The sequence below is a fragment of the Dipodomys ordii genome, unplaced genomic scaffold (genome assembly GCF_000151885.1).
Source record: "Dipodomys ordii isolate 6190 unplaced genomic scaffold, Dord_2.0 Scaffold104, whole genome shotgun sequence".
Taxonomy (NCBI): Eukaryota; Metazoa; Chordata; class Mammalia; order Rodentia; family Heteromyidae; genus Dipodomys; species Dipodomys ordii.
In genome coordinates this window covers 4,909,872-4,934,399 of record NW_012267320.1, presented here as the reverse complement: position 1 = coordinate 4,934,399, position 24,528 = coordinate 4,909,872, and the positions used below count along the sequence as shown (strand labels likewise).

The 24,528-nt window shown below is 41.4% G+C and overlaps 1 protein-coding gene across 1 annotated transcript in view; it reads right to left on the bottom strand.

Annotated features, from left to right (window-relative positions):
• The window catches only part of Tiam1 (T-cell lymphoma invasion and metastasis 1), a 350,718-nt gene that overhangs the window by 131,390 nt on the left and 194,800 nt on the right, over window positions 1-24,528 (bottom strand). The window contains exon 4 of the mRNA XM_013027533.1: window positions 6,442-6,608. The gene's annotated coding sequence lies outside the window, so the exon portion shown is untranslated. The remainder of the gene's footprint in view (window positions 1-6,441; window positions 6,609-24,528) is intronic.

Below are 24,528 nucleotides of genomic sequence, written 5' to 3'. Positions count from 1 at the left end.
GGAAAGGAAAGGAAAGGAAAGGAAAGGAAAGGAAAGGAAAGGAAAGGAAAGGAAAGGAAAGGAAAGGAAAGGAAAGGAAAGGAAAGGAAAGGAAAGGAAAAGGAATCAAGTTAAGAGCCTCAGAAGATGTTTCCTAAAGGAAATGGCCCCAATCTTTGTGAATGACAATGGACTATGCATTGTGATGGTGGCTCAGCTATATTAATAGCATTTTTAGTAGCTAGATTCTTTCCAAGTAGCCAGAGTAGAAAAGAAGCCACTTTTATCTTCAGGACTAGAATTTAGAGATGAATGCCAAATCTCCCAAATCCAGCCAGGAATGATTCTCAGGGAATGACAGCAAAGTCAGCAAGAAGCTTAAACCAAGGAAAGTGAAATAAGATTTTAATGTGACTGTTGGAAGATTCCTTGATAGGAAAGTTTGTTCTGAAAAGTTTGCAAAGAACCCTAAAAATCTATATGAGGTCAATAGAGGGTCCTGAAATAACACGGCATGAAAAAGCAGTCTTATTCATTGAATAGAAGGAGCGCGGTTTATATGGCAGAAAGCTTTAATCCCTAGTACCACAAAATTAATTAATTAGTGAATAATATAAGGATTTTTCCAGAACACATATATTTGGATCCCTCTACCTTCTTGTTAGCTAAAAAACACCTAGAACATTGTATAACATTTCTGATTAAACATTTATTGTGCATCATCTAGTGAAATGTAACCAACAAATACAGAGGAAACAGACCAATGGCCCAAAGCTAGGTTAAATAACAGAGGAAGAGCTGATTATCTGGGAGAGAACTTCCATCTTAAATGGAGGACAAAACTGAATTGCTTGTATCTGGTACTAGCAAGACAGAATAAACCACATGGCTCGTCTTTCTTCAACCACAGCTAAAAACTCTAGATGCAATTGTAAGAAGTTACTCCTACAATAATGAGTTGCTTTTGTTTTGGTTGTTTTGTTTTTGGACGATCATGGGGCTTGAACTCAGGGCCAGAGTGCTGTCCCTGAGCGCTTTTACTCAGGGCTAACACTATACCACTTTGAGCCACAGCGCCACTTCCAATTTTCTGGTGGTTAACAGGAGGTAAGAGTCTCAGGGACTTTCCTGCCTGGGTTGGCTTTTCTTTTTTTTCTTTTTGGTACATTTTTTATTGTAAAGATAGTGTACAGAGGAGTTACAGTTACATGAGCAAGGTAACGAGTACATTTCCTTTTTTTTTTTTTTTGCCAGTCATGGGGCCTGAACTCTGGGTCTGGGCGCTGTCCCTCAGGTCTTCAGCTCAAGGCTAGCGCTCTACCACTGGAGCCACAGCGCCACTTCTGACTTTTTCTGTTTAAGTGGTGCTGAGGAATCGAACCCAGGGCCTCATGCTTGCAAGGCATGTACTCTACCACTGAGCTACCTTCCCAGCTCTGAGTACATTTCCTTTTGAGCATTATTTTTTCCTCCTTTGTTTTTCCCATACCCTCCCTTCCCTCCCACCTCCACAACTACACCCTCCCACTCCCCCATCCCCTACCCGCCAAAGTTGTAAAGTTCATTTTCAACATAGTGTCTTGTAAATCTCATTGTTACAAAGGGTCAACCTGTATCCCTATTTAAGTATTTTGTTTTTTCCCTTCCCTCCCTGAATTAGAGAAGTGTATACACAAGATAAGCAAAATGAACCCCAAGATAGGGACACATTTTTTTTCTTTCTTGCTATTGCTTCTAACATATTTATAATATACCATGTGATTTTTTTTGTTTCTTTGTATGTTCCTCCCCCACGGTATAACCCCTGTTTTCACTGTATTTGATGTCGGTGCCCTGGGTTGGCTTTTAACTGTGATCCTCAGGTCTCAGCTTCCTGAGCAGCTGAGCTATTGGCACCCAGCCAATCACTTTTGTTTTTAATCAGTCTAATTTATCCCTTAGACAAGGAGAGAACTTCTACTCACTATGGCTACAGAACAGGCAGCTGAAGCCTTGGGATAGACTCTCTTGTTCTGCCCAGAAGAAGAACTGAGAATGATCTGTGCAAGTCAGAGAGTAAGTGGCAATCTTAGAAACAAGAGAACAGAGAAGGGAAAAAAAAATTCCCCATGCTGTCTACAAACCCACACACATCGCAGACCCACTGGAACTGACCCAAAGCAAGAGAGTAAAGGCTTAAAACTGAGCAGTCCTGCCAGGTACTGGTGACTCATACCTGTAATCCTAGCTACTCACGAGGTTGAAATCTGAAGATCTCAATTCAAAGCCCAAGTAGAAAAGTCCCTAACATTCTTATGTCCAATTGACCACATAAAAAAGTAGAATTGAAGCTGTGGCTTAAGTGGTAGAACACCAGCCTTGAGTGTAAAAGCCAAAGGACAGCAACCAGGCCCCCTGTGTTTAAGCCAGTGTACCAGCATCAATTAAAAAAAAGAAAAAATGAAACAAAAACAATTCTGAGCAACCCGACCCTCAGGATGACCCCAAATGAGACATAGCTCAGCTCAAAATGTGAATCCAGTCCGGTTGATTTATCTACAAACACCCTAACAACAAATTCAATATTCTCTAGGTGATTCTATGGAAACCTGAAATCGTACCACGTAATATTCAAAATGGCCATAAAGCATTCCAAAGAACAAAGAAGAATTTCCAAAGATAAAGACAGGTGATATCTGACACATCACGCAGGTGTTTAAATTATCAATCTTTTTTTGGGGAGGGGGGAGGTAGAGGGGCAACTTTACTTATAAGATTAAAGATGACTATGCTATTACAGAATACATTCTGTGTTATTTGATTTTTCTACAGTGCTTACAGGTTCTATTTTCATTCTTAAAATCAATAGATGTTATAATCCCAAAATAAGGGAAAAGCCTTGGAGGAAGAAAACAAAAAATGTAAACAAGAGAATCCATCATTGAACTCAGTAATTCCTTCTTGTTTGAACTGCGAAGTTCCCATTGGTGTCTATGAACACCTGTCTTTCATCCAAATCACAGGTTTCTTAGGATACACTGCTTCTAGAAGCAGAGTGACACACAGACTTTAAAAGCAGCTATTACAACTGTACTCTCTGGGTCAAGGTAAACAATCCTGAAATAAATGAAAAACTTAACTGCTCACAATAGTGACATCAGATCATTATGAATGTCTATGATGATACATGACTAGAGAAATAGAATACATACTTTTCTAAAGGTAGGAAAGTGTGTTTAATGTCAAGGCCTTTTCTTATGAAAGTTTTTGGGAATATGTTAACTCTTAGAGAATAATTATCTCTACAAAGAAATGAAGTTTAGAAAATGGAGCGAGCCTTTATACTAGAATTAAAAAAATAAGTTCTGTATGATCCAAGATGTAACAAGTATTCTATGTTTTTCATCACTTTAATGCTATGTTTCTCAATAATATATAAGAAGACAGTCCAATTAATAGAAAGTAAGCTCATGGTCAAAATCCTAGGTAGGAAGAACACAGAAAAATACCCTAATAGGCACAGATCGTTGAGAGGAAAAGGAGAAAGGTAGAAAGGAGTCTGGAAATAACTGAATCTCCTTAAAGCTAAGAAGGCTATAACAATATTTTTGTGGCTTAGGATATGTAATTCCTTAATGATACCAGAGGGTCCAGTGGTACCATGGGGCACACAGATGTATGTTCCACCCTTTGTGGAAGAGCAAGGATAGCACCACATGACCTGAGGCCAACCAGTGGGTCACCTAGGCATGGCTTTCTCTGGCCAGGAGTAAATAATCACAAGAAGGATTCTACCACGAAGACCAAATACCTCTGAAGCAAAACTCATATCTTCAGTAAGAAAATACTTCTATTTAAGATGCACATTCAAGCTGAGTACCAGTGGCTCATTCCTGTAATTCTAGCTATTCAGTAGGGTGAGATCTGAGGATCTTGGTTGAAAATCAGCCCAAACAGAAAACTTCATGAGATTCTTATTTCCGATTAACTACCAAAAAGCTCAAAATGCAGTTAAGACTCAAGTAGCGAGCACCTGCCTTGAGCAAACAAACAAAAAAAAAAACTAACAGAAAGCACCCAAGCCCAGTTCAGGCCCTAGTACTAGTACACACACACACAAATGCACATTCAAGAAACATATCTTGAGTAGGTTAAAACTTCCTTTAAGAATATTAATGAAATCCAGGTGCTGGTGGCTCATGCTTATAATCCTAGCTACTCAGGAAGCTGACATCTGAGGAGCTTGGTTTGAAGGCATCTAGAGCAGAAAATCCACGAGACTTTTATCTCTAATAAACTACTCAGAAAAAGCATGAAGTGGGCTGGGAAGGTGGCTCAGTGGTAGAGCACTTGCCTTGCATGCATGAGGCCCTGGGTTCGATTCCTCAGCACCACATAAGCAAAAAGAAAAAAGCCGGAAGTGGCGCTGTAGCTCAAGTGGTAGAGCGCTAGCCTTGAGCTGAAGAGCTGAGGGACAGCGCCCAGGCCCAGAGTTCAGGCCCCACGACCGGATCCCAAAAAAAAAAAAAAAGAAAAAGCATGAAGTGGTATTGTGGCCTCAAGCACTTAGGTCCTTAATTGTCCCAGGACCAGCACCAAAAAGAGGATATTAATAAGCCATGTATAGGTGGTTCACACCTGTAATTCTAGCTGCTCAGCAAACCAAGATGTAGGGATTCCAGTTCGAAGCAAGCCCTGACAAGAAAGTCCATAAGGCTCTTCTTAATTGTAACTAATGAGCAAAGAGTGGAAAGTGGAGCTGTGGCTCAAGTAGAGCACTAACCTTGAACAAACAAACAAACAAAAAAAGCTCAGGGACAGTGCCTGGGCCTGAAGTTCAAGCCCTAAGACCTGCACCAAAATATATATGTACTAGTGAGTAAATATTTTGCACATGTACACCCATGGAAAACCTGTGAAAGCATTTTCAGAGCATCTAAGTTTGATAGATTGATGCCTTTTCTCCCTAAATTCTCTTCTCTCAACATGTTATTCATTTTTTGATGTTATTCATTCTTTTAAGGAAAGAAAAATAAATAAAACATGTGACCGAGTTTTAAGTCATTAAGGGTTTTTTGGTTGTCATTTTTTTTTTCAATCAAGAGTAAGAATGTGGCACTAGGCACACACCTACAACAAACCACAAACTCCAAACAGATGGTTTGGGGAGGCGTGGGGAAATCAACTAAGATAAAGGAAGTTTTATCTAGCTTGGATTCAGTAGCTCTCTTTTTATTTTAAAGGTAATTTGCCCTCTTCAATCATCTCCATGGCATAGTTATTCACTTTTATGTACCCTTTCCCATTTTATTATAATTTTCCTGTGACTTAGGCCATGTCTTAGTTGTCATCATACTTGTGACAAAAGTTCTAGTCCTAAGTGGTATTGTTCAGCATTGAGGTGGCTTTAAAATAACACCACAAGGGGCTAAGCTGTGGCTCAAGTGGTAGAGCAGCTGCTTAGCAAGTATGAGGCTCTGTATTCAATTCCTAGTACCACCAAAAAACCAAGAGCACAATGGTCCCCAAGACAAGTCCATGGTGACCAGATTTGTATCACACTCAAGTTCAAAGTTAACTGTGAGAGCAAAGTTTCTCCTTTGCTGGCAGAGAATGTAAAATTCAACCACAAGGGATGTAATAATGTCTGCAAGTCATACTTATTATTATCATTCTTCACTCCCCTGAAGTATTAAAAAATTTATTAAAATAAATGTAATGATTACCCTCTTGTGACTTGAAAACAGACCTCCAAATCTGCAGGGGGAAAGATGAAATATATTTATTCCTAAGTTAAATTTGAAGCGAAAATCACAAGACAACAGATTGCAAATTTAAAATTAGATTCCAGTGGGAGGTCTTGATTTCAAGCCTGTTTTCTCCCTACTGGATTCTAGGCTTGAAGATGGAGGGGAGAGGGGTAGGGGGAAGCTAAGATTAAACTGCCACGAAGTTCTCAAAGTTTTTGCTAAATCCTTTTCGAACCCATGAAAAAAATGTTACCAAGTGTCACACAAACATCCTTCACCCACGAGGCTAAACAAGGATGTTCAGCAACCCATCAAAGATCATCTGTGGTTTAGAAAAAGATTATTATTTTGACTGTGTTTATTTTTTGCTTTGTAAAGATGAAGCCAAAGCAGACACAAAATAAATAATTGTTTGAGGTGGGATTTAGAACCTAGGTTTGTCTTTTTTCAAACGCAATCCAATATTCAGACAATTACACCCAAGAGATAAAAGATCCCTAGGGCAATTCACAGGGAGAGAAAAGATTTCATAGGTGCCTACCTGGTCTTTTCCCACTAACACTTTTAAATTATCAGATGGGTGTGACCTTAATGCAAGGAAGGGATTCCAAATTCTTTTTTCCCAGGAGCTCTACACAGCCAGAGCAATTCCAATGATAGTAAAATAGACTTGATCTCCATCTTTAACGCAGTTCAATTAATTTCAGGCTCAAATCTATAGGTACAAACTTACCTTAAAAGGCAACAGTGGTCCCCAGCTTGACTGGCCCCAAGAACACTGTGGCATTTAGATTCTGGGGTTAGCGATGGCGTCGGGGGCTGGGCTTGGAGAGTAGTCAGCACCTGCCAGTGGGGTGGCCATCAGCGGCTCACCTGAGTTTGGGAGAATGTGCCAGAAATCTAGAGAAGAGAGGATCAAAGGAGACAGAAAAACAAATGGTCAGCCAGAAGAAAGGCATGTTCACTGATTCCCCAACATTACCACTGTGTCAAATCAAAGCCCCAATTTGAAAGCTGCAATATTTAGCCATGATTATAGATTGGCAGCTTTCCTTCAATAGATGAGTAAATATCAGCAAATGTACACTGATGGTCATAAATAACTCTAAAAAGTGTCATGATCATTTTCATCTGGCTCAGAAAATTAAGCCAAAACAGAGGGTTGCTTCCACTGTCCTCTCTTGATCCTCAAACGGCCTCCAAGAGAAGGGAACGAAATGAGGGACTATGAATTATTCCCAATGAGCTGCATTTATAATGGTGGTTGAAGAAAATGACAGTTTAAAAATAATGAAGGGACTAGCCCAAGCTCACATCCATCCATCCAGAGCAAGAAGTTAACTTCCGGTTCCTCCTTAACTTGGAAAATATACTACTATGTAACCTTGAAGCCAGTGAGTCATGCTTTCAGGGGAAGGAGTGACGAATCTAGCAATACCCCGTTATTTCCCCACAATACATGCCCTTTCCATGATCACCCCCACAGCTATACTGTTTACTCCCTTGGCCTGGGCACCCTCCTTCCCCAATTACTCTCCCTAAATTTCCGAATCTCCAAAGCAGTTCCTGAATTGCTTAGGAACTGGCAGAAATTAATAAGCAACAGCCCATTTATATTGAAATGGACTCATTACGGTGCCAGCTGCCAATAATTTGCGGGCTAGCTACTCGCTGGCAGAGGGGGCCAGTGTGTGGCTGTCCTCCACCTGCATCCCCGAGGCTGAGAGTGCAGATTTTAGACTTCAAAAACAAACCCAAACTATTAGAATTAACATTTTTTCTATCTAAATTATTCTAGGCCCTGAACAAAAGCAACAGAGGAGGAAAAAGGTTAAAGTTTAAGAGTATTACTTTTAAAACACAAAGGAAAACACCATTGAATAAATATAGTATAATTTTCCCTCATTTTGGATAGAAAAGAACTTCCTACTACCCTGGCTGTGGAGCTGATAGATAAAGGGGATTAATAAAGAGCCAGGGTTGTTCTTTAGTGTGAAGGTATCAAGTCCTCATTTTGCTTGGAGCAGGTGGATCGCCCCGTGGCCTTATGAATGGAGCATCCAGAAACATGGGTACTCTGGATTTTCTCCAAGAGCTGCCAGTAACTGGATTTTACCAGAAGACAGCAAGGCGCCAAAGACTGAGCGTTTGAACCTAAAATCATGCTACAAATCTTGACAAATGTTGGCCAGATCTTGGCTTTACAAGTCAAATTTTTACTTGCAGAATGATTGAGGCAAACTAATGTTAGTCTGCTCCTGATTTTCTAGGGAAAATCAGCTGGGAGCCAGTGGCTCACGACTGTAATCTAAGCTACTAAGGAGGCTAAGAAGATCAGGGTCCAAAGACAGCCTGAAAATTCCAAGAGCCTCTGATCTCCAATGAATCACTAAAATGCCAGAGGTAGAGGTAGGACCCAAGTGGTAGAACTCGTCTTCAGCAGAAAAACTAAGGGACAGTATTCAGGCCCTGAGTTCGAGCCTCATCACACACACACAAAAAGGTGGGGTGAAGAAAGAAACGATGGCTCCTAAACCATTAGGTTGTAATGTGTATGAGCACCTATATTAAAAACTGTGCTGCCTGTCTACCCTATGATCCATTTTATTAAATGTAAGCTATTGTATTATTTCTACTCTTGTTTTTCAGTTTGTGTGTTCAGTTTGGGATTTTTCTATGCCAGTACTGGGAATTAAACCTAGGGCCTCATACTCTTCCCTTAGCTTTTTAGCTCAAGGCTCGTATTCTACTTCTTGAGCCTCACCTCCACTTACAGCTTTCTCCTACTTAAGTGGACATAAGAATTTCTTCCATTTGTCTCCCAGGTCTGGCTTCATTCAAACTGGGATCCTCAGATCTCTGCCTCCTGGGTAGTTAGGATTATAGGTATGAGCCACCGGCACCTGGCTTTTTCCATTATGGGGCTAGTATGAAACTGAAATGTAAATGAGATCTTAAATTTGTTACTGAATGAGAATTATTTCTCCCAGTGGATAGATGAGGTAACTTCACAGTCTTCCACAGCATGTATGTGCACATGCACATACATGAATTCTCTCTCTCTCTCACACACACACACACAAACACACACACCATGCTCACAAAACCCATCAGTACCAAACCCTAAATGAACCTACACCACATTTTTCAATCTCACTCCAATTCACCCTCAACTCCCAGACCCAATTTCTGTGTCAGACATCAAATGATCAGTTTTCACAGAGAATCGTGGGTTCTGGAGTGGCCAAGATCTTATCAAAACTTTCTTCAGGTTTCAAATGCCTGCAGAAACAGCAGGACCGAGAAGCTGCCACTGCTCCAACTCCACAGTACAACGAAAGGTGAAACTGGCATGTGTCAGAAAAAGTCTGCTACCTCGGAACTTCACCTTCAAAAATACTCATCAGGAATGCTGCCATTTGTCAGACTCTACAAGTTGCAAGAATCAAAGAATATGAAGAAAGTGTATTGCACTTGCCTTCAGAATACCAATTACCGGCTCTATTACTTAATAAATAATATGACCTTAGGCTAGTAAATCACCCTTCGGAAAAGCAAGGGTGTGGTAAGATCAGCCTTACCAATACCTACCCGAAAGGCTGTTTCAAGAAAGAAATGAAAGAATCAACACAAAAGCAAAATAAGCTGTAAGGATAGATAGGTAGATAGATAGATAGATAGATAGATAGATAGATAGATAGATAGATAGATAGATAGATAGATAGATAGATAGATAGATAGATAGATGAATTTTTGCTGTCTTTTAGTTTTTAGAGCCCAAAATGTTTTATAAATAAATGAAAAGTAGAAAGATTTTCCTTTTCCCTGGACCTAAGTGAGACGGAGGAGGGAGGGCATGGTAGAACCACAAAGAGGCAGATCTTGGGTCAAAATTCTGAACATAGAATAATTGCCAGAAAGATTTGAGTTTATGCATTGATATTAGCTCTTGAATCTGAACTGATGGGTGAGTGGAGGGATCTGGTTCATTGGAAATTAATTTTTTTTTCTTTTTGTGTAGGCATTAAAGCTCGAGCTCAGGGCCTTGGGCTATCCTTTAGCTTTCTTCACTCAAGGCTGGCAATCTACCACTTGAGTCACAACTCCACTTCTGGCTTTTGGCCAGTTAATTATAGATAAGAGCCTCTGGGAATTGTTTGCCCAGGCTGACTTCAAACTGCGATCCTTATATCTCAGCCCACTGAGTAGCTAGGATTATAGGCATGAGCCACTAGTGCCCAGATCAGAAATCTTTTTGGCGGGAGAGGGGGGTCCGGTCGGGGGGCCTGAACTCTGGGCCTGGGCGCTGTCCCTCAGCTCTTCAGCTCAAGGCTAGCGCTCTACCACTTGAGCCACGGCGCCACTTCCAGCTTTTTTCTTTTTGCTTATGTGGTGCTGAGGAATCGAACCCAGGGCCTCAGGCATGCAAGGCAAGTGCTTTACCACTGAGCCACCTTCCCAGCCCCAGCTCAGAAATTTTTAAATGGTTTACAAATTATGGCTGCAGGAAATGCATCAGCCCTTCCTAACTTGTTTTTAAACTATTATTTTACATAAGAAAAAATTTAAGAATGACTTCTAAGAATAATGTTAAAATGGAACAAAGAAAATTACTACTAGAAAGAGAAGAAACACAAAGGGGAAAATAAAGTGAAGGAAGTGAGGATAAGGTAACAATTACTCAGATACTGAGCTATACACCTAGTCCATTTACCATAAGCGTGGGGATAACAAACAACTCAAATAGGACATGTAAGGATGTTCAAACGTCCTTACTCTAAGATGAGCCAGGAATTTTCACTCTGAGACTACCGTGAGATGTGGTATCTTTGAATTTTATCCTTCCTCATAGGCTCAGTGACAAATTTCACACCAGCATTTCTTATCTTGACAACTGATTGATTAAAAAAAAAAAAACCAACAGTTTGGCCAATGCAGTTCAAAAGAGATAGGATAAGCTGGTTCACACAAAACTGTCGTAAACACCGCTGTCTTCCTCAGGACTGGATCATCAAGGAGGGGCAGAGAGCTACAGATGGAGCCAGAGTAGCTAGGCCATGCTGCCAGATGAACACACACGCGCACTCGCACGCACGCATGCACACACACACACACACACACACACACACACACACACACCTTGTAAAGGACAGCCAGGCTTTTGTGACAAATGAGATTGCAATGAGGAGTGGCATACAAAGCTGCGGGGCCCTGCCTTTCCTGAGATGAACCTTGTTACCCCCGACCACCCAGGGCTCTGCTGAAAAGCCAGAATTCTCAGCACAGAAACAATTCTTCCGTGCAGATGAGTGAGTTCCTGATCAGGGCTCAAGTTCCTATTCTATGAGGCGTGAATGAAATAATTTTAGTACAACCAGTTTTGTGAGACAAGTATAAACAGTCCACCAGATAGAATCTCCCCGAAGTTTTCATGCCCACAGATTGCCCTAGCTTTGAGTCCTTTTACTTCCTAATGCATCCCAAGGTAATTCAGCAAAGGACGGAGTCATAGAACCAATATGCTAAGCAGGCTATAAGTTGAGAACTAGCTACTAAAATAATAACTTTAATTTTAGAGCAGTGAATCTTTGGCAATACTTAACAAACAGGATCAGGGAGGACAGGCATTACCATATTTCTTAGTAAAGTCAGTGCATTTCAAAATGAAGTAATAAGGTCTACCCCTTCCCGGGGGTGGGAGGGTCTACCATTTATGGAAAGCTTACTCTGTGGCTCCTGCTGTGTTAATGGCTTGAGGCCAACATACTGCTCTAAGTTTCCTTAAGTTCTTGGTGTTTATCCTCTTGCAACTGCACTTAAGACACCGCCAACTGTAACTGCCAAAGCATTACAGCATTGTGTCACTTGCTGGAAGCTTCCTGCTAATGTCACTTGAGGGAATGCAGAAACCGAAGGCCCCAAGGGTTCTGCTCCACAGCTGGCCATGACAGCCCAAATACCCAGACTGGCATGAAGGATGGCTCTCAAAAACAAGCTACCTCTTGCTGAAAGAGTCTGAAGACCCTTCCTAGTACATAACGTGATAACATACGTGATTTATCAAATTCCAGGGCACATCATCCCAGTTTCTGAAAGGCATGAAGAAATTGGGCAGCTGGAAATTCCACCCAACATTCTGAGAGCGGTGACCATCTAGGGCCAGAGCACAGCTTTGGGTCTTGGCCCTGACTGTGGTATTTGAGTCACATCAAAAAAGCTCATCTATGCCATTGTAAGAGAGAGAGTGGAAAACCTAATCCCAAAAGAAAGTGAAAATGGAACTGAAGGTAATTAGCTTCTCTAGTGCTGAAATCTCTTCTTCACTATTTCACCCCATGGCTTACTTAACTTGTAAGGTGTTCCCAGTGAGAGAGGGTTCGGTTGCCTAGGTGCCCATGAGAAGAAAGGAGAGGATGTAATTATTAAAGTGCATTCATGCCTCCAATGAAACACAACAGAACATAATCCTTAAACTACCTGTCGGAATAATCTTCTCATGAACACATCAACACCTCAGCTTAGAGGAGATTTCAGAATCCAGGTCTAGTAGCCATGTCCAGTAACTGGTTTTCCAAATCGAGCCACCCAGGTCTTTTCCCATCCACACACCTGCCTCTTGTTGCCATGGAAGCACAAAAGCTTGCCAGATAGAAGATACGTTTCCCAGGACACATGGCAGGGTGGAGGTTGGATGAAGAGCATTCCTACTTCACTGTTGAGATTCAAGATCCAGAAAGAGAGTGAGATAGGATTTTTTTTGGGGGGGGAGGAAAAGAAGGGTTGTGGGGGCTATTTGGAGAGAGTATGGGTACTGGGGCTTGAACAAGGCTTGGGTGCTGTCCCTTACCTTTTTGGTTCAAGGCTGGTGCTTCAGCACTTGGACCAATTCAAGCTTTCAGGAACTGGTGATAAGAGTTCCATGAACTTTTTCTGCCCCCCCCCCCAGGTTAGCTTTGACCTGAGATCCTCAGATCTCAGCCTCTTGAGTAGCTAGGATTACTGACATGAGTCACCAGCTCTAATGTGTGGTAAAAATTTATTTTAATTCCTGCTGGTTTTGCACGCCCAAAGCTCAACATTGATTCAGCATAAAGATGGAGAAGTCTTCCTCTCAGGACATGACAGCTGCTGCGTATCTTAGAGTTCTCCTACCTACCCATCCTGACTAGTAAGTATGAAAGGTCAACAAGCCATTTCCACTATGACCCCTACCACTTGGTATTACCCTTTAACCCATCCTTTATGCAGCTAAGTGGAGGTCTTTGTGCCCAAAATACAATTAACACATCAAGAGATCAATCCCTTTCCTCAGGATATACAGAGCAGCCCAAGACCACAACTCATTGTATCATTCTTAAACTGTCCCACAATTCCCTGCTTGGACCTGCTATTGACATCGTAGGAAGAGAGAGACCTGAAAGGCAGGAGGTACTCTTGGGAGAGGACATACTCTCAGGGGGCCAGGATGAATAACCCTGTCTGGAAGAAATAAAGGCTGGAATGACCTCTAACACATGGACAACAGACAAAATATCATTGGCCACCTGGAGAGGTCAGTGTTACAGGGGTGACAAGTCTGTTCACTGGCCCGTCATCCTGTGATTACAAAGAATCCTCTCCTCCTGAATGGTGATTACCTCCTTGGCTCTGTGGAAGTCTCTGGCACTTGAGTAGGAAGGAAGGTTTGAGATTCTCTTAAGAGAAAATGACTGCAGCCAGATGGCTGGTGGCTCATGCCATTACATAATCCTAACTACTCAGGAGGCTGAGATCTGAGGGTCACGGTTCAAAGCCAGTCCAGGCAGAAAAGTCCCCATGAGGGTCTGATCTCCAATTAACCACCAGAAAACCAGAAGTAGATCTGTGGCTCAAAGAGTGCTAGCCTTGAGAGAAAGAGCTCAGGGACAGCACCCAGGCCCTGAGTTCAAGACCCAGGATTGACCAAAAAAAAAAAGCAGAAAGTGACTGCAGAGAGATCTCAGGTCTTACTGCTTGCCTCCAAGGCTACAGCATCGGAAATGCAGAGGAAGGAAGACTTTGCTAAGTATGTACGTGGATGTGACTGCCTAGCATTGTAATGCAATAACCCAAAGGCACTGGGAGAATACAACAGTGGAAACCACAGCGCTGATAAATGATGACCGTCACAACCTAATGCAAGCATTTTAATCACAATCAGTGACGCAAAGAATCTGTCATTCGAATTTAGGACAATGATTTTTAAACAGCTATAAACATCTACCAAAATAGGAGATAATTACCTAGAAGTCCCCATCTTTGGAAAAAGAGGACAGAGTCTCAGAAATGAAGACTCTAGTATGTCATAACATAGAGCAATAAAAGAATAACAAAAGCCCAGCAGTCCTGAAACACACACTCCTCCTCGGTACCTAAGATGCTCCCATGTTTGCCTCCTCACTTTCAATTGTAGGGCACCTTTCAAAATGCCTTCAATCTCTTTTATTTGGAAATCACTTCTCGTGGTTTGGCACTGATACAATTAAGAAGACAAGCTCTAACAGGAAAAACATAATTCTTTATTTCATTGAGCCGTAGAAACACATTTTGTGTTGCTTTAATATCTCTGGAAATGAATATATCTTACAATCATAATGATGTATTCTGACTTGACCACCAGTGTTTTTCTTTCCTTCTCAGTGGGACATAAAATACAGTAGTATACCATCTAAAAGAAGCATCACTAGAGTACATAAAAATAGATTTTGAAATAGCTATACTTAGGACTAACTAAAAACTGCTTGTGAGTTGTTCTGGGTAAAGGAATGTCTACATATGAGTTAGAATGAGTGTTGCCCATTCAATTCTACTCAGCCAACCTCTGTAGTACACCTACTCTGTCTGGGATGAGAGCAAACCACTTTCTTACAAAGCCCACCAGCTAGGGCCAGGTGAATATTTAGCCACTACTGTGCTATTACAAATAGTGAATGAGATGATACAGACCAGTTCTTCAAGGAGAAGCTATCAGTTGAATCTAGTATATAAGGACTAGGATGTAGCTTAGCTTATTAGAGTGAAAAGAAATAAGCAAAGATGGGATGGAATTTGTATGAAATAAGAAGAGCAAAATTTACCCCCCTGTACAGTATTTTCACAATAAAATTTTTTTTGAAAAAATAAAGAGCAAAATTCACTCCAGGAAGAGAGAGAGGTAAGGATAAACACTCTAAGGAATCAAAGTAGCATTAGCCCAATGCTGCAAAGCACCAAGATCAGATGGGGTTAGAAATGCTACACAAAATAGATATTCATGTGTAATGGGAATCTGTGAGGAGATTTTATGACAGGAGTTATGTGATCAAACATGGTTTTCTTCTACTGAGTAAAAGAAGGTAGAATTTGTTGGAATCAACCTACTACAGGGACTACATGGACATTGCGTGCTTTGTGAGTTGGGAAGGGCAAATGGGCTGACCAGGACATCGCAGGCTCATACTCAGAGGAGTGACGGAGGCAAACGCTCCTCGGAAGATCTTACTTTGGTAACTGGGGAAAAACAAAACAAGAAAGAATATGACAATACCACCTTCCACTTGGGAGTTCTAATGGAAGCTCCAGTTGAAAAGCGTTGTCTTCAAGGTTGAGTATAGTTGTACATGCTTATAATTCCAACTACTCAGAAGAAAGACATAGATAGGAATATCACAATTTGAGGCCAATCTAGAAAAAATGTTAGTGAAACGCCTCCCCTCCATCTCAATAAGCAATCCAGGGAAGTAGTATTTCATCCATGTTGCTATTATACCTTAAACAAAAACTCATTGAAAAATGGCATCTGCTAAAATGTTTGTCATGATGGAACACAAAAATTACCTCCCGTGTCCTAATCAGGTTGGATCCCTAGAACAAAGTACCTTAGACTGGATAATTTATAAACCTGAGGACTTAATTGCTCATGGTTCTGGATGCCAGCAGGTCCTATTCCACACGGAGGGCACCTCCTTGTTACATCCCCAAATGGTGGGACAATCAGGTCCCTGAGGGGATTAGTGTCACTTATGAGGGGAGAACCCGTGGGACCTACTTGCCTTCTGAGGTATAAAAGGTGGGAACCTTTTACAAATCTCCTTAGGAATTAAGATACAAACTAACATCAGGATTTGGAAGAGATGTCAACACCTACACCATAGCACACCCCCAAAACCTGAGCTAGATAGGGTATTAGAATGGAGACAAATATAGCTAATTCCATTGTATAACCAACAAGCCAAGACCGAAATAAAGTAAAACAGCAACGGAACGCCTCTACTCATGTATGAAAGGCCAGATGGTTAAAACACCACCTCAACACGCCTTTTATGGACCAAACATCTGACGTAATAATAAAAGGAATTGTGGAGCTGGGGCTAAAGTAGAACAGTGCCAGCCTGTGAGAAACAGCGACAGTACTCAGACCCTGAGTTCAAGCCTTCGTACCCCCTCACACACATGTACATGAATACACACATGCACACACACATACATTAATAATAATAATATGTTATTTAATGGAAATAATAGAAAAAATAATCCTCCAGCTATGTTTTATAAAGTTAAAAAAAAAAGATGTTTGAGTTCAGCTTCTAAAATGCTCCATGCCGGCAGGAGACCCTCCATGAGGCTCCTTTCTCATTCCTGGGATCCATGCTATTATTTAAATATTATCACCATCAACTGCAAGCAATACTTTAAGGTGGTATAAATCTGGAATACATAAGTAACTAAGGCCCAGGGCCATGTCATTTAAAGACAGAATTTAAGGACAAATACTTAACCTTTCTACAAGAGAGCAAAATGAGAATCAATAGCTGACCACCACTAAAAAACCACAACGGATAACTCTGGTTGTACTAGAACCCAGGCCCAAAAGACCAAGAAGGGAACAAATGGCCCTGGGCAGAAAGAACACAAGAAAAAAGTAGATTCACTATGGGATTCCCAATTAATTCAGTCTAACCTTTCTCACTAGCTACTTTCTTTACAATTAAGAGAAGATCTAGAAGATTCCATGTTTTTACCTAGAAAGAAATACATGTTTGATTCATAAGCACTGTAACAATATGTGCCATGAGATTGCCTGTCCTGGACATTGTACTCTTTTCAGCAAACAGGTGTTTCAGTAACTATGAGTTGATCCCAGAAAGACAAACTAGAAGGCTGAACAAATCTCTATTTAAAAAGCCGGTGTGGCCAGGTATTAGTGGCTCACATTGGTAATCATAACTACTCACAAGTAACTACTCACATGGTAATTGTAACTTCTCACTCTGAGAATCTCTGCTGGAAGTCAGCCCAGGTAGAAAAGCCTGAGAGACTCTTACCTACAATTAACCACCAAAACTATTAGACGTGGAACTGTGGCTCAACATCCTTGAGTGAAAAAGCAAAGGGACAGTAGTGACTAGGTCCTGAGTTTAAGCCCCAGCTCCCCTCCAAACCTCCCCTACCCCACCGCCCCCCAAAAAAGCTGGTGTAAGATCTTTGAGCTGAATAATGACTCACATTCATCCCAGCCAAATTACAGATTGAGAAAGAAGTAAAAAAGCACACCACATAGTTGCAAGCTGCATTTTTAAAAGTAAAAGAAGAAAAAAAAAAATCCAACAGACCACATATGCCCTGATTTCTCTGGAAATAACAGTAGATAATCAGCATCTTTCACCATGAAGGCAGCTACTGAGTTACTGGAATGTTCTGAGACACTGATACATCAAAGTGCCCCTGCAGAAAAACCAATCCATAAAAATCACAAGGCAAATCTGTTTCTTGTACGACAGCAACAGGATTAAAAAGCTTGACATTCACTCCCAAAGGACCACACAGAGAGCAGTGAGGCAGGCTCAAGGCTGGCCTTAAGAACCAGTGAGCACTGACAGGAAGAAAGGCATTACAAACATCTCATTCAGTAAAACCTTTCTCCTCATAACCACCCAACAGAGTAGCATGTGTGTCATCGCTTCTTGATTTTAATTGATGTAGAAATCACATGTATGAATTACAGTTTCAATAAGTCATGCACATTTCAGAATTCTATGCATGTTCATCAAGTACATAACTTACTTGAACAAACAGAACTATAAATGCAAAAGTGAAAAAAATATATAACTCAGAAATTCCTTCTTGTGCTTTCATCAAATTATCATTTGTATTCATCCAGTTACGAGAAAAATGGGAACTAGAGAGTCCCTCAAGAACCTCAGGAAAAATAAGAAAAGGCAACCTGTGAAGAATTCAAATGGAGTCTGCAAGTTGCAAGAGACTTCTGTAGTTGAAAAGGGGGAGGAGGGCAGGTAGTGAATCCATTGTTAATATTTGTTTAGATTTGGGGGGGATGTGCCAGTACTGGGACTTGAATTCAGGGCCTCATACTCTCATTTGGCTCAAGGCTGGCACTCTACCATCTGAGTCACACTCTACTTCTGGTTTTTTGGTAGTTAATTGAAGATGGGTCTTTTGGATTTGTCTGCCTAGGCTGGCTTCAAACTGAGATCCTCAGAACTCAGCTTCCTGAGAAGCTAGGATTACAGGTGTGAGCCACCAGTGCCTAGTTGGATTTTTTTTAAGCCTATTTAGAGGGTTAGTTGGGGGAAAACTTCATTTTCAGGAAAAGACTTCAATGATTACATGATCCTGTTAGGTTCCAGTGTTGTGGCAATTGTGTGACTAGGGGGAAAGACACTATTACACTGTAAATGAAATCTATAGTAGCTGTTCATGAACGTGGAGGCGTGTGTGTGTGTGTGTGTGTGTGTGTGTGTGTGTGTGTGTGTGTGTTGAGTGAGAACTAATGTCACATAAAATGTGTTTACTTACTTTAAAAAAACAGGAATGAGATGCCCCTGCACTATATATATATACTCTTCTATACTTTCCACATCAGTGCATCTGGGTTATCAACACTTTTTTTCAAATACTGTCCAAATTTTGCTATCATTCATGTTCTTATAATTATGTATATTTGTTAAAACTATAAAAATGATGCACAGAGCTGGGAAGGTGGCTTCATGGTAGAGTGCTTGCCTTGCATGCATGAGGCCCTGGGTTCAATTCCTCAACACCACATAAGTAGAAAAAGCTGGAAGTGGCACTGTGACTCAAGTGGTAGAGCACTAGCCTTGGACTGAAGAACTGAGGGACAGCGCCCAGGCCCAGAGTTCTGTCCCCACAAATGACAAAAAAAGCACAGATTTTTTTTTAATACTTGTGCAAGATATATGTGTGTCTCAAAACTATCTGTGACCTGATGTTAGCATGTAAAAGACCAGGATATGTAACTCTTACACTTTAATTCCATACATATTGTGTGTATAATATGTAAATGCTAAAACAGGGGAAATCTAAAAATGCCTATCTACTACAAAATTCCTGTTTCCTCTTATATAGTCTATGTTTATCTGTATTTCAGTTTTATTATGAAGTCACATCATATAAGGGGCAAAATATCCCAGAAATTCAGGAAAGGAATATACTGCCAATCAGTGGATATAGAAGGAAAATGGCAAGCTAATCAGAAATCAGCTGGTGAAGACCCAAGCTCTCACTAGGGGCCATTAAACTGACACATGTTTTAGCAACAAAGATAGTAATAAACATCCCTTCACCAGCAGTTAATAAAATAATGCCATATGTAGAGAGAGAAAATGAGACAGAAGGACACATCACACAACAACACAACTACCACAACTACCATAGCATATCTTGATTGGCCAAGATGCTGTAAGCAGAAAACATGTTTCTAATCGTAACTGCAAATTTATAGACTCAGTCGGGATAATTAATGCAAATTTTAGGTTACATAAAGTAGAGAAAAAAAGGCTAACAGTAACAAGCAACAGAAAATCATAAAGAGTTTTCTGTGAAAGCAAAGTAACAGCCTGATCCTTAAAGATTACAAGAAGATACCCCCTCCCTTCCCTTTGGTTCCATGTTTCTCTCCCCTCCTCATAATCCCATTTTTCTACTATATTTAATTCCTTCCATACACCTCTCATCTATCTAAATTTATGTCTTCAGCACCAATCCCTCTTTCTAACCTTCTGCTAAGTCAAAGATAGTACTCACCTGACATACCACTTAAGAGTCAAAACCTCCACACTTAGGATTCTGCCTTAAAATACAATATGGTAAAAAGCATGCATGTGGTCTTCCAGCCTCTCTCCCTCCCCCACTTCTCCCCTCCCTGGTTGAGATCTGTGAATTTCTGGACCCTGTGATAGGAAACAAAGCAATACAAAGCAATAAATGATGTCAATGTCATTTACACTGTTGTTTACGTATTTGTAAATGGAAATGTACGTGTAATAGATATTGTGTTATTAATAAAATCTTTGCGTGCACATGTAAATGTAATGGAGACTTTGGATCCGGACAGACCGGGTAGTCGATCTGTGACCTTAGGCAGGACTCATGGCAATTTTATGAACCTTTCTCTCCATCTGCAAAATAGAAAACCTACTTGCAGGTGTGTGTGTTGGGGATGGGGGGGGGGGGAATTAAATGACATTGTGTGTGTGTGTGTGTGTGTGTGTGTGTGTGTGTGTGTGTGTGTGTGTGTAATTTTCTTTGGTATTTACTGAGTATTCCTCAGTGCTCATTTTCATCTTTCTGCTCTTGCCTTGATTTTTGTCCTTCCCACAAGGCCCCAGAGCACCTTTAGGATCAATCCCATTCTTTCCATTCTTATTCTAATGCAGGCTCCCTTATTTTATTTTACTCTCCTTTACTATCATTCCTCTCCCCATCTAGTCTTCAAGTACACTCAAATGCAAAGTACACTGAGGTGGCTCAGTGGTAGAGTGTTTGCCTTGCATGCATGAGGCCCTAGGTTCAATTCCTCAGCACCACATAAGCAGAAAAGGCTGGAAGTGGTGCTGTGGATTGAGTGGTAGAGCGCTAGCCTTGAGCTGAAGAGCTGAGGGACAGTGTCCAGGCCCAGAGTTCAGGATCCACAACCAAAAATAAATAAATAAATAAATAAATAAAAAGATGGACTTACTGATCTCTGAAAATACCAGCCCTTTAATCCCTGCTCTGCTCCTAAGATACCAACACCCTCCAGCCCACACAGTAGAGACTCACAGAAGTAAAGAAGCATCTTGCCAAGGCTTACTTGATTTGCCCAGAAGCTTGTGGAAAACAAGAGGTGGTGTAGATAGCTATTAGCATAAAAATTTACATCTGCATGACTTTTTAAAGATGAAATGCTTATCATCTTCCCTGTAAAATGTTATGTGGAGTACTTAGAAATTATTTCTTTTTTCATGCTTTATTGCAAAGTTTTGCCACGGTCTGATCTTGCAAGATTTTCACTTTTTCTCTTCTGTAATTCTCTATTATTTGAATACTTCTCTGAATCCTCCACTTCGGAGGATCAAAGTTCCATGGGGGAAAGGACAACAGATGATGACTTTGTCATATCACTCGATGGCATATGTCCCTTTGTTCAATGCATACACACACAAACTATATTTGAACAAACAACTGTACAACAAGTTCTAGCCAATACACAGAAGAAAGGAGCCACCATTCCCTCCAACAGAGTCTCTTTCCAATATCTCCAGTAAGAAATGTCATCCCTATTAACCAAAGGAAAACATAATAAAATCTAAATGCCACCACCACTGCCACCAGAATGTTTACAATGAAATACCTAGCAGGTGTTCTTGACTGACTCTACTGGCCCACAATTTCACCTGATTTGACCCTCAAGACACATCTATCTACAGTACTCCAGAGTGCTACAGACTCCGTGGCATGAAGAAGTCAGAGGGGCATAGTCTGGCTTCTACAATGACATCTTTGTTACATATTTCTTTCTTTTTCTTTTGCCTGTCCTAGGTCTTGAACTCAGGGCCTGGGCACTATCCCTGGCCCTCTTTGTGCGCAAGGCTAGCGCTCTACCACTTGAGCCACAGCACCACTTCTAGCTTTTTTTGGAGATAAAGAGTCTCACAGGGACTTTCCTCCCCTGGCTGGCTTTGAACCTTAATCCTCAGATCTCAGTCTCCTGAGTAGCTAGGATTACAGGCGTGAGCCACCAGCACCTGACTCTGTCACCTACTTCTTGACAACTATATCCATTCAAGCTTAGATTGTTTGGTAGCCAATATCATCAAAGGTTGTGACCCTCTATTACTTCAATGTGGAAAATAGGATTAGTGTCTTTGCAGACTCAAAACCAGGTGCACAGACCATCTTGTAGTTCATACCTCAGCTCCTGGTTCTTCAACTAATTCTCTTTGACCCATCTTACACACGCTTACACACACACATACACACACGTGACACACATATAAATTATGGAGGCCCTGGATACAAAACGTTCCTCAGTGGAGATATTTCTACTCCAGCCTAAAATCACCTTCCTCTCCCACCCCTGATCCAAGACTTCCAGTACACAGTGGGGCGGTGCTGGGGGTGGCCCCCTGCAAGACCTCAATTCCCACACAGCTGGGCTTGAAGTTCAGCCTGAAAGCCAAGCAATGAGAGGAGGCTGGGATGATTGTTCAACACCCTCCTACACCGTGCTCATGACTAATGCATCACGCTGGGAAAGCCTTTCCTCCTAGCTAGTTGGAACTGACAAGTCCACATTTAAACCAAACCAGTCCTGAGAAGGCTCAGGAGGTACTCACAGCCCCTCCAAGGCATGACTACACGCCTTGCTGAAATTAGCCACCTCAAGAGAAAACAAGATGAGAGTTCAGGCTTTGGGGCCCTTTCAAATGCTGCTTCTCCATGGGGCTGAGAGCTTGGCTTTTAAGGCCAACTCAAAGAACAGACAAAGTTTGGGATGGAATTGGCATTGCTTTTGTAGTGCGGGGATAACTTGTTACCTTGGTGCAAGTCAATTTCTCTATCACTTCAGGTTCTTCCTCAGTAACTAAGTAAGTGCTCCTAACATGTTCCTTGTGAAAAGGAAAAGAAAGCTGCTGGGCATGGTGTGGTGCGAGTTCGCATCACAATACTATTAACAAATACCTAAGGTAATCAACTTATAAAAAGAAATGGATTATTTGGGCTTAAAGCTCTGGAAACTTCATGGTCAGCTGGCCTCCTTGCGTTAGGCCCTGTGATGAGGTAGCACGTCACACAGGGAGCTCAAGGTGGAGCAAGATCCCTTACTTCATAGAGAGCAAAAATGAGAGTCCAAAGAGCTCCCTCAAGCCCCAATGACCAAAAGACCTCCCACTAAGCCCCGCCTCTTAAAGGCCCCATTACCTTCCCATAGCAGCAAGAACTCTGAGCTAAACCTTTCACACATGTGCCTCTGCGGGACAGTCCATATAAATATAACACAGGGGAGGGACTGTGTACATATAATCAATGTAAGAGTTCATTTTTCCAGAAGTGATTCTTTTTCATTCAAAATAGCATCCATGAGAAAAAAAAAAGGGAATTAATCAAGTGTATTCATTAGTCAAAGCTCAGTGATCAAAATAACCCAGCCTTCTGCTTCTGCTGAGGCCTCGTTCACAGGCACAGAGGAAAGTGCGGTCTGCGTGAGGTCTAAGCTAATGTTGGCACAAGGTGCCAGCTCTGGAGCCTCCTGTTTGAATCTGTCCCTCTCACGCTGTCCTCATATTCCCAGGAACAGCCTGCCATCTGTGCTGTGCCACCAGCTCAGCTCAGTTTTCCACAAAGGTAAATAAAGACCCTGACGTCAGTTTTCACCTAAAAACATTGCTTCACTTACCGCTTCCAGTCCTCAATCTTAACTCCACTTTACCCTAATCCATCTCAACTCAAGCTGAGCACCTGTTCTGGACATGGTGTGGTTCAAGAGTCCACATGACCCCTACGTGGAGGAAGATTCTCACTCTTGATGGAAGGGGTGACGTCAATCAAGATGCACAGCACTCACAGACATGTTGAATTAAAACTTCCTAACCTTGTGCCACGTGAGAAAAGACCAGCGCCAGGGATGAGTAAATGAAGAAATGAGGAAAATAAATAAATATCTATTAACATCTCACATCATACAGAAGTAGAGAATATACCTGAAAGCATTGTGCCAAATGAAATAAATCAGACCGAAAATATGACTCTCTAACACAGAAAGTAGATTGATGGTAGCCAGAGGTTAGGAGGGGAGGGAGGACTGGCTGTGTAATGGAAATAGAGTTTCAGCTTACGAATATAAAAATGTTCTGGAGATGGTTAAGGGTAATGGATGGACAACACTACAATTATCCTACTGCATGGGACAGTGAGGGTAAACTGGTTACTATGGTAACTTATATTATGTACGTTACTCCATAATGAAAAGTTAGAGAGAGTAACAATAATATTTGCAAGGCATTTCACAATCCTGAAGTTTCTATATACATTAGAGCATTTACACATCCCAGCACAGGCTGCACTAAGTGCATCACTCCAGGTGGCCTGGTCATCATCAGAACCCAGAATGACCTCCTACCAGATCTGCTGTGTTCATCTCGCCAAAGCACATTGCCTTCTGATGGTCCTACCCATTCCCCAGACACAGGAAATGACGAAAGGCGCTCCAAGAGTTTCACCTTCTGGGGTCAAAATTGGGAAATGCAATTCTAGGCAATCAAAGAGAGAATTTATCAGGCACCAGTGAATCCCGTTTGTTATCCAAGCTATTCAGGAGGTTGAGAGCTGAGGAATGCAGTCCAAAGCCAGCTGGGCAGATAAATGTGAGACACTCATATCTCCAATTAACAAGCCAAATGTCAGAAGTGCAAGTGTGGATCAAATAGTAAAGAGCGAGCATTGAGCAAAAAGGGGGAGAGAGGAGGAAGTAATATTCCAAGGCCTTAAGTTCAAGATCCAGTATCAACACTAAAAAAAAAAA